At 43.0% G+C, this 10,002-nt stretch overlaps 1 long non-coding RNA gene and 1 other non-coding gene across 5 annotated transcripts in view; one reads left to right on the top strand and one right to left on the bottom strand.

Annotated features, from left to right (window-relative positions):
• Positions 1 to 6,961, bottom strand: part of LOC139754915 (uncharacterized) — a 22,906-nt gene extending 15,945 nt beyond the window's left edge. The window contains exons 1-2 of one of the 4 annotated variants that reach the window (XR_011713980.1): positions 6,519 to 6,961; positions 5,775 to 5,940 (exon numbers count right to left, since the gene is read on the bottom strand). This is a non-coding gene — a long non-coding RNA (uncharacterized lncRNA). The remainder of the gene's footprint in view (positions 1 to 5,774; positions 5,941 to 6,518) is intronic. The other 3 variants (XR_011713981.1, XR_011713982.1, XR_011713983.1) reach the window with 3 other exon arrangements.
• Positions 1,627 to 1,699, top strand: TRNAR-CCU (transfer RNA arginine (anticodon CCU)). Its single transcript has one exon. It is a non-coding gene; the product is annotated as a tRNA-Arg (tRNA).
• Positions 6,962 to 10,002: the final 3,041 nt, after the last annotated feature.

The following is a 10,002-nucleotide window of genomic DNA, read 5'->3' as shown; positions in this document are numbered from 1 at the left end:
AAGGCTCCCAGGATTTTCGCCCCCTCCCCCACCCTATGATTCACTTCCGCTTCCATGGTTCCATCCGCTGCCAGATCCACTCCCAGATATCTAAAACACTTTACTTCCTCCAGTTTTTCTCCATTCAAACTTACCTCCCAATTGACTTGACCCTCAACCCTACTGTACCTAATAACCTTGCTCTTATTCACATTTACTCTTAACTTTCTTCTTTCACACACTTTACCAAACTCAGTCACCAGCTTCTGCAGTTTCTCACATGAATCAGCCACCAGCGCTGTATCATCAGCGAACAACAACTGACTCACTTCCCAAGCCCTCTCATCCCCAACAGACTTCATACTTGCCCCTCTTTCCAAAACTCTTGCATTCACCTCCCTAGCAACCCCATCCATAAACAAATTAAACAACCATGAAGACATCACACACCCCTGCCGCAAACCTACATTCACTGAGAACCAATACTTTCCTCTCTTCCTACACGTACACATGTCTTACATCCTCGATAAAAACTTTTCACTGCTTCTAACAACTTGCCTCCCACACCATATATTCTTAATACCTTCCACAGAGCATCTCTATCAACTCTATCATATGCCTTCTCCAGATCCATAAATGCTACATACAAATCCATTTGCTTTTCTAAGTATTTCTCACATACATTCTTCAAAGCAAACACCTGATCCACACAGCCTCTCCCACTTCTGAAACCACACTGCTCTTCCCCAATCTGATGCTCTGTACATGCCTTCACCCTCTCAATCAATACCCTCCCATATAATTTACCAGGAATACTAAACAAACTGTAATTTGAGCACTCACTCTTATCCCCTTTGCCTTTGTACAATGGCACTATGCACGCATTCCGCCAATCCTCAGGCACCTCACCATGAGTCATACACACATTAAATAACCTTACCAACCAGTCAACAATACAGTCACCCCCTTTTTTAATAAATTCCACTGCAATACCATCCAAACCTGCTGACTTGCCGGCTTTCATCTTCCGCAAAGCTTTTACTACCTCTTCTCTGTTTACCAAATCATTTTCCCTAACCCTCTCACTTTGCACACCACCTCGACCAAAACACCCTATATCTGCCACTCTATCATCAAACACATTCAACAAACCTTCAAAACACTCACTCCATCTCCTTCTCACATCACCACTACTTGTTATCACCTCCCCATTTGCGCCCTTCACTGAAGTTCCCATTTGCTCCCTTGTCTTACGCACTTTATTTACCTCCTTCCAGAACATCTTTTTATTCTCCCTAAAATTTAATGATACTCTCTCACCCCAACTCTCATTTGCCCTCTTTTTCACCTCTTGCACCTTTCTCTTGACCTCCTGTCTCTTTCTTTTATACATCTCCCACTCAATTTCATTTTTTCCCTGCAAAAATCGTCCAAATGCCTCTCTCTTCTCTTTCACTAATAATCTTACTTCTTCATCCCACCATTCACTACCCTAAAGGATAGTTAGCTAACATGCACATACACATATAAACTAACTCGCTAGTCTTGACACACACTGTATCATGTACTGTGCGTATGTGTGAGTCAAGCACATATGCTGAAGAAAGACACATATTGTACTCATGCCCCACACAATTTCCCTTTACCGCCCCTGTGGCCTAATGGATAAGGCATTGGCCTCCTAAGCCAGGGATTGTGGGTTCGAATCCCACCAGGGGTATATGGTTTTGCTGGATGACACATCCACAACATTGTGTGTTAATGGAACATCTGACGAAAAGCGACTTAGACACTGTGTTTACTGGTGACGTAGTCTATTGGTGATGGTCGTCAGATACAACTACCATCACTACCACCATCACCCTACACCTATCATCACCACCACCCTACCACCATCACCACCACCACCACCCTACCACCATCACCACCACCCTACCACCATCACCACCACCACCCTACCACCATCACCACCACCACTCTACCACCATCACCACCACCACCACCCTACCACCATCACCACCACCACCCTACCACCATCACCACCACCACTCTACCACCATCACCACCACCACCACCCTACCACCATCACCACCACCACCACCCTACCACCATCACCACCACCACTCTACCACCATCACCACCACTACAGACTCGGTCCCAGGCAATCATGTTTACGTCTTATTCCAGCCTTCACCCCCCCCCCCCCCCTCCCTCCTCCACCCCCCACCCCAATCCTCATACCTGGTGACGGCGGGGAGGGTCAAAGGTCAGGCTTCCGCTGGGTCATGACCTTAGGCACCGCTGCTGGTGACTGTTTACCACGGGGTACTCAGACAATGCTGTCGGCTGAGGTCATCGGGGGGAGTTGGGGGGGGGGGTTCCTTAGATGGCTGTCTGGTTAAGGTGTGGAGGCTCTCTCTCTCTCTCTCTCTCTCTCTCTCTCTCTCTCTCTCTCTCTCTCTCTCTCTCTCTCTCTCTCTCTCTCTCTCCAACAGGGTGGTTAGAGGAGAGGCAGGAAGAGTGGAACAGGAGGGGAAGGGATGGTTTGAAATGGAAGAGAAGACGGGAGTGTGTGCAGGTGTAAGGTTGTTGAGTTAGGTGCTTGATATATTCTTGAGGTGCTTTTGTTTTCTATGTTTGTTTACATTCCGGTTGCACGCCTCAAGGATTTTGACTCCCCAAACTTTAATGTTATGTGGCTCAAGGTCTGTCTCCTAACTACCACACTTTTCCTCTGTTTCGCCTATTGCTCTCCCAATCCTACAAATCTGATTTGATATCCTTCTTCGACTATATAAACTCCTGCCATGAGACTGTAGGATTTCAACGTTCACCATAGGGAATGGTTGAATTCCTCCCATACGGATGGTTAGTGACTTGAAGCCCTCACCTTCTCCATACTCAGTGATCTAGAACAAGTCAGTTCGCGATCCACCCATATCCCTGGCCACTGTGGCCACTTTCTTAATATTCTGAATCATTTTTTCATCTCTAATCCTTCGCGCTGCAAGTACATAAACTCGACCCCAATTGGTTCACCTGATCACACTCGCATAAATGTATCTATTATAACGGCATCATCCCCTCCAGCAGCCCCTTCCAAACGTAAATATTGGCATCTCAACAAAGCTGACTGGAATGATTGACGAAAATTCTTTTCTGACTTTCCTTGGGTGAACTAATGTCTCTTATGTGGTGATGTTCCTGTCTCCGCCAAACGCATAGCAGAGGTTATTCTTGAGGGAATGGAAGCATTTCACTCCTCTCCCTCCAAGACGACCTCTTCATCCAATCCATGGTTTAACCGTTCCTGCCATTCAGGCAAGAGATCAGGCGTATCAGGTTTAAAAATATTCTCCTTCCTCTCAGCATCTATCACTGTTCATAATCACTGCAATTACGTTATACGTGAAGCTAGCGTTCCTTTATTAAAAAGAAAATGCGATAACCTCTCCTCGTCATCCACTCATAGGTCTCTCTGGTCTTTAGCTAAGGATATCTCTAACAATTTCTGTCACTCTACATTCCCTTCACTTTTCCGCTCTGACGGAACTATAACTGTCTCTCCCGTAGACATAGCAACGCTCTTCAGTTTCCACTTCTCCTCTAACTCCACCGTGGGTGATTCTAACATTGCTTCATCCCCCGATGTTCATCTTACTGACCATATGCCTCTTCTCGTAATGTCTTTTCAGACTGTCTGAAAAGCTGCTCTTTTTTTTTTTTTTTGACACAAACAAAGCTTACGGTCCTAATGGCATCCATTCCCATACACTGAAAGAGTGTGCCTCTAAATTTGCACCTGTGCTTGCTCGTCTGTTCAATTTCTGCTTAAGAACCAGAACTTTCCATTCTTTTTGGAAGCATGCGTCGATACATCCCATTCTGATGTCGAAATTTCTCTTCTTGCTTAACAGTTACTCGGTTTATACAAAGGATTGGTCCGTCTTGGTACGGAACATTGCTCTCACATCTGGGGTGGTTCTAGCTCTGTATCCTTACTTGACAGAGTTGAGTCGAAAGCTGTCAGACTTCTAAACTCTCCCAGGATTACTTCAGAACTTGACCCCTTGCCCTACGCCGCAATGTTGGTTTACTTTCCCTCTTCTATAGGTATTACTTTGGCTTTTGCTCCCGAGAGCTGGCTGCTTGTGTGCCCCCACTACTAGCTAGACCACGCAGTACTCGGTAAGCTGCTACGTCACATAAATATTGTATGGCCATTGGCAACTCAAGGGTGGGCCGTTTTGATAACTGTTTCTTTCCCTACACATTTAAGCTTTGGAACTCTCTACCCTCAAATGTCTTTCACAGTATCTAACATCTGGCACATTTCAAAAGACAGGTTTTTCACATCCTCCAAAATTCGTGAATACTTTCCTGTCTTTTCTTGTTCCCTCTCATTAACCTATTCATATTTCAACTATGGGCCGGCCATGATGTGGACTTTTGTCCCTGACTTGAACCTCCAGAGTAAAAAAAGAAAGAAAGAAAGAAAAAGAGGCCACCAGTAGACTACAGATGTGTATGTATTTGTTTCATCTTTTTTTTTTCTTCTTTTAATGGAGATTTGGTAAGCTAAGCTCAGCATTGTTTCTAGTGTACACTGATGGATGAGTGGAGCCTCCCTCAGTGCTCTGAGGCTTCCAGGGAACCAAGTGTGTTCCATGTCTGTACTGTCGCCCAGATCTCGGGTTTGTCTCTAGTTTGTATCACTGTTGTCCTCACGTCCCTCTCTACCATACATTCTGGATGGTTTCTCTTACGTATATGGCCGACTGGTTTGATCTACGATCGTTTGTGGTGTCCGACAGATGTCTTCAGTGTAGGAGTACTAATTAATGACAAAACGTAAAGCATTAGCTAGACATTAACGCCAGGAAAACCATGACTAACACAGTAAGTAACGGCAAAGGAAGATACACTCTTCATTAAACCATTTCGATGATATAATTAGTCAGGTCATTATTTCATTTACGATTCTCTGAAAAATGACACGAAGGTGATGGCTTAATGACCAGGAGAAGAGCGAGCCCGACCGCTTATCTACTCGCCCACGGCTACCCACCCGTGTTTACCACACTCCCGTCCCCAGGTTACCACCACGGAAAAAAACAACCATATGACAACTTTATGTGGAGTGGGGGAGACGAAATGCGTACGAGGTCAAGGTACCCCTCTCTCTCTCTCTCTCTCTCTCTCTCTCTCTCTCTCTGGTACGACCAGAGGAGGGGAGAGAGAGAGAGAGAGAGAGAGAGAGAGAGAGAGAGAGAGAGAGAGAGAGAGAGAGGGAGAGCGAGCGATGCAGACGAAGGGAAATAAGCCTTGGATAAACAAGGAGACACACACACACATATACAGACGTTGAGCCAGATGGCACATTAGAATTTCGGTGGCTTTGGTGTCGTCAAAGCCTGGATGAGAGATTGGATTCGATCTAGTGGCAACATGGTGTATGGTGTGTGTGTGTGTGTGTGTGTGAGTGTGTGAAGGAAGTCAAGAGATTAGGAGAAAATGGTCAGTGATCTTGCGTACGGAGGAAAGATTGTGTGATGATGAAGCCATGAATGGTGCATGACGAGGGGGGGAGAGAGTCTTGTTGATGCTGAGCCTTGCATCCCCAGGTACTAGTGACCTGAGCCTCGTCACTACCAGGACACCACAGGTACTAGTGACCTGAGCCTCGTCACTACCAGGACACCACAGGTACTAGTGACCTGAGCCTCATCACCACCAGGACACCACAGGTACTAGTGACCCTCTTTAAAGTGACATGAGAGTGAGGTCCAACCTACCATGGCGGATTAATTTGTTATCCTTCCTCAGCTGTTGTCCCCAGGCGACTTGTGTTTACATCACGAGAGGTCGAGCGCTTACTCCCACAACAACAAGGACGTTGACGACACACTTTGGGATGGAACGAATGAAGCCGAACTGACGACCAATGGAGCCAATCAATATCTGCTCATTGAAAAAGGCTGGATTGACACTTACTTAGAGGAGGAGGGTTGGAGGGAATATGATCAAAGTTTTGAAATAGGTGAAGCGCGTTGATATGGGTAACGTGAATAAAAGTTCTTAGAATGGAGTCACCGGAGAGGACAAGAAATAATGAATTTGTATTAACAAAAGAAATAGATTCAGGTCATATATGGTTGAATATTGATTCAGGAATAGAGTTATAGATTTGTGGAACAAAGTGCCAAGTACAGTAGTGGAAGCTACGTGAGTCTTTAGGTAGGTTTAAACGAAGGTTGGATGTGTTTATGGGTTCAGGTGGTTGGTTGTAGGGTGGACAGACTCACGACCTGCCTAGCATGGACCAATAGCTAGGCCTCTTGCAGTGTCCTCACTACTCATGGCTTTCCTGGTGGCAGGGAGTGTGTTTGTGTTGTTATCATAACGTCACTGTTAAGCATATAGTCACACTTCATGGAATATATACGAACAAGACTTACAGCAAGTCGTTATAATCAAATATTCTAAGAGTCCTGTGTGATAGTCCCTTTTTCCTGACTTTGGAATCCAAAGTAACTCACCTTAACGTAAGTGTGTTGGGAAGAACACGGGCCTCGCTTGTAGCCTCTCCTGCCTGGAGTAGTTCCCTCCTCTGCCACCAGGTTCTCTCCTGCGCCTCAGGCAGTCACCCGCCCTCCTCGTCATCCCTCCGTCATATCACGAGGCCAATATAGACATCTCGTCCCAGAGCGATTCGAACCGATACAATGTCTCCCGGGTGGAGTTCCTCATCACCCTCTCCCTCCCTCCTCTCCCCGCCCACAGCGCCTCGCTAGCCGGTCTTGCATCGACGGATATCAACATTCCTGGCGCCTCCCTGGTCGGGTTATATGAGTGTTTGTGAGCGGCTCTGCTGCCCGTCTCTCTCGCTCGCCCCCTGAAGCCCATGTCTGCTTCAGGCACCCCTCAACATCAACGACTGCACGGTAGTTAGTGGGTCGTGGTAGTGAGTGTGGCTCTGGGATGGATATGTGAGGGTATATATATATATATATATATATATATATATATATATATATATATATATATATATATATATATATATATATATATATATATGTATATATATATTCTATTGGATCTAAGTTAAAGTATCCTAGATCTTTCATTGATAAATCCCTGAAGTTAGCAAAGAAATCATTTTGTAGTGTTGAACCCAAACTTCCCATTGACCTCAGGAATCTTTTAGTTCTCCATTTTAATGATAATCTTACTTTACTTCCCATGTTGCTTAGATCCTTTGATGTGAATGTTGCCTTCAGCAACAATAATACTATAAAGGATATCTTAATCAGGAACTCACCAGAAAATTCTCCTGGATGCATCTATAAAGTGCCATGTAGAAATTGTGATAAGTTTTATGTTGGGCAGACTGGTAAGGATCTTTCTATTAGACTTTAGCAACATAGATATAGTATAAGAACGGGAAAGAATCAAATGCCTTGTTTAATCACGTTAAAAACTACGATCATTGCATTGACTGAAATAATGCCATCTTAGTTATTAACTCTAACTCTATTACCACGAGAAATATCATTGAATCTTCTATTATCAGATACACAAAGAATTGTAACCTTAATATTAGTGAAGGTCTATACAAATTGGATAGCTTTATTATTGATAGAATTTGTAAACAATGCACCTTCTTGATAACATAAGTTTATGAACGCTCGTTGTCTGTCTTGGACAATCACTTGTTTACCAAATGGCGTCCTAGCTTCGTCTCTTCGTTGTATATCAACTGACTTATATTTCTTTCTTGTATCTCTCCTGATGATGTGATTATTACACGAAAGTGCACTTGAGAACTTATCGTGTTTCATTTTCCCCGTGGACTCAGGAATATTCTTGATCACGCGCAAAATTGTGATCCTTTCCAGTATATATATATATATCTTTCTTTCTTTTAAACTATTCGCCATTTCCCGCGTTAGCGAGGTAGCGTTAGGAACAGAGGACTGGGATTTTTTTGGAATATCCTCACCTGGCCCCCTCTGTTCCTTAGTTTGGAAAATTAGAAAAAAAAAAAAAAACGAGAGGGGAGGATTTCCAACCCCCCACTCCCTCCCCTTTTAGTCGCCTTCTACGACACGCAGGGAATACGTGGGAAGTATTCTTAATCCCCTATCCCCAGGGATAACATATATATATATATATATATATATATATATATATATATATATATATATATATATATATATATATATATATATATATATATATATATATATATATATATATATATATATATATATATATATATATAAATATATATATATATATATATATATATATATATATATATATATATATATATATATATATATATATATATATATATATATATATATATATATATATGGTTCTCAGTGAATGTAGGTTTGCGGTAGGGGTGTGTGATGTCTCCATGGTTGTTTAATTTGTTTATGGATGGGGTTGTTAGGGAGGTGAATGCAAGAGTTTTGGAAAGAGGGGCAAGTATGAAGTCTGTTGGGGATGAGAGAGCTTGGGAAGTGAGTCAGTTGTTGTTCGCTGATGATACAGCGCTGGTGGCTGATTCATGTGAGAAACTGCAGAAGCTGGTGACTGAGTTTGGTAAAGTGTGTGAAAGAAGAAAGTTAAGAGTAAATGTGAATAAGAGCAAGGTAATTAGGTACAGTAGGGTTGAGGGTCAATTGTGAGGTGAGTTTGAATGGAGAAAAACTGGAAGAAGTAAAGTGTTTTAGATATCTGGGAGTGGATCTGGCAGCGGATGGAACCATGGAAGCGGAATTGGATCATAGGGTGGGGGAGGGGGCGAAAATCCTGGGAGCCTTGAAGAATGTGTGGAAGTCGAGAACATTATCTCGGAAAGCAAAAATGGGTATGTTTGAAGGAATAGTGGTTCCAACAATGTTGTATGGTTGCGAGGCGTGGGCTATGGATAGAGTTGTGCGCAAGAGGATGGATGTGCTGGAAATGAGATGTTTGAGGACAATGTGTGGTGTGAGGTGGTTTGATCGAGTAAGTAACGTAAGGGTAAGAGAGATGTGTGGAAATAAAAAGAGCGTGGTTGAGAGAGCAGAAGAGGGTGTTTTGAAATGGTTTGGGCACATGGAGAGAATGAGTGAGGAAAGATTGACCAAGAGGATATATGTGTCGGAGGTGGAGAGAACGAGGAGAAGTGGGAGACCAAATTGGAGGTGGAGAGATGGAGTGAAAAAGATTTTGTGTGATCGGGGCCTGAACATGCAGGAGGGTGAAAGGAGGGCAAGGAATAGAGTGAATTGGATCGATGTGTTGTACCGGGGTTGACGTGCTGTCAGTGGATTGAATCAGGGCATGTGAAGCGTCTGGGGTAAACCATGGAAAGCTGTGTAGGTATGTATATTTGCGTGTGTGGACGTATGTATATACATGTGTATGGGGGTGGGTTGGGCCATTTCTTTCGTCTGTTTCCTTGCGCTACCTCGCAAACGCGGGAGACAGCGACAAAGAAAAAAAAAATATATATGTATATATATATATATATATATATATATATATATATATATATATATATATATATATATATATATATATATATTGAACGTGGTACTCCTGTAGCTTACAACTGTTTTGGTCTTTTGGATTTGTATCAGATGTACGAACTTTGAAATTTAGTATTTCATCAAAATAGAAATGTTAATCATGTAACAACTTTGTTTTCTGTTATAGCGAAAAGCGGATAATGAGGGGGTAACTAATGTATTTGTTACTTTCAATGGCATTGAAGTGTGAAATTGTACTTTGCGGGATTGAAGTCAAGCAAATGGGTGAAAACATTGGTTGACGAAGCTTCAGAAGATAGGGTGTCATGAAGCAAGAAGACGAGGCAGTCTTGTACACTAGGAAAATCTAGCAACAGTACCACCACTCCTTAGCTAACTCCATTGTGCAAAATGACTAACATGAAAAGAGTAACTTGCTATTTTTCCTGAAATGATTGAGTGATTGAGGTACACAGGTTACTTCAAAATGAGAATA

Source organism: Panulirus ornatus, chromosome 18 (assembly GCF_036320965.1).
Source record: "Panulirus ornatus isolate Po-2019 chromosome 18, ASM3632096v1, whole genome shotgun sequence".
Taxonomy (NCBI): Eukaryota; Metazoa; Arthropoda; class Malacostraca; order Decapoda; family Palinuridae; genus Panulirus; species Panulirus ornatus.
The sequence above is the reverse complement of the archived record's forward strand: the minus strand, read 5'-3'. Positions and strand labels throughout refer to the sequence as shown.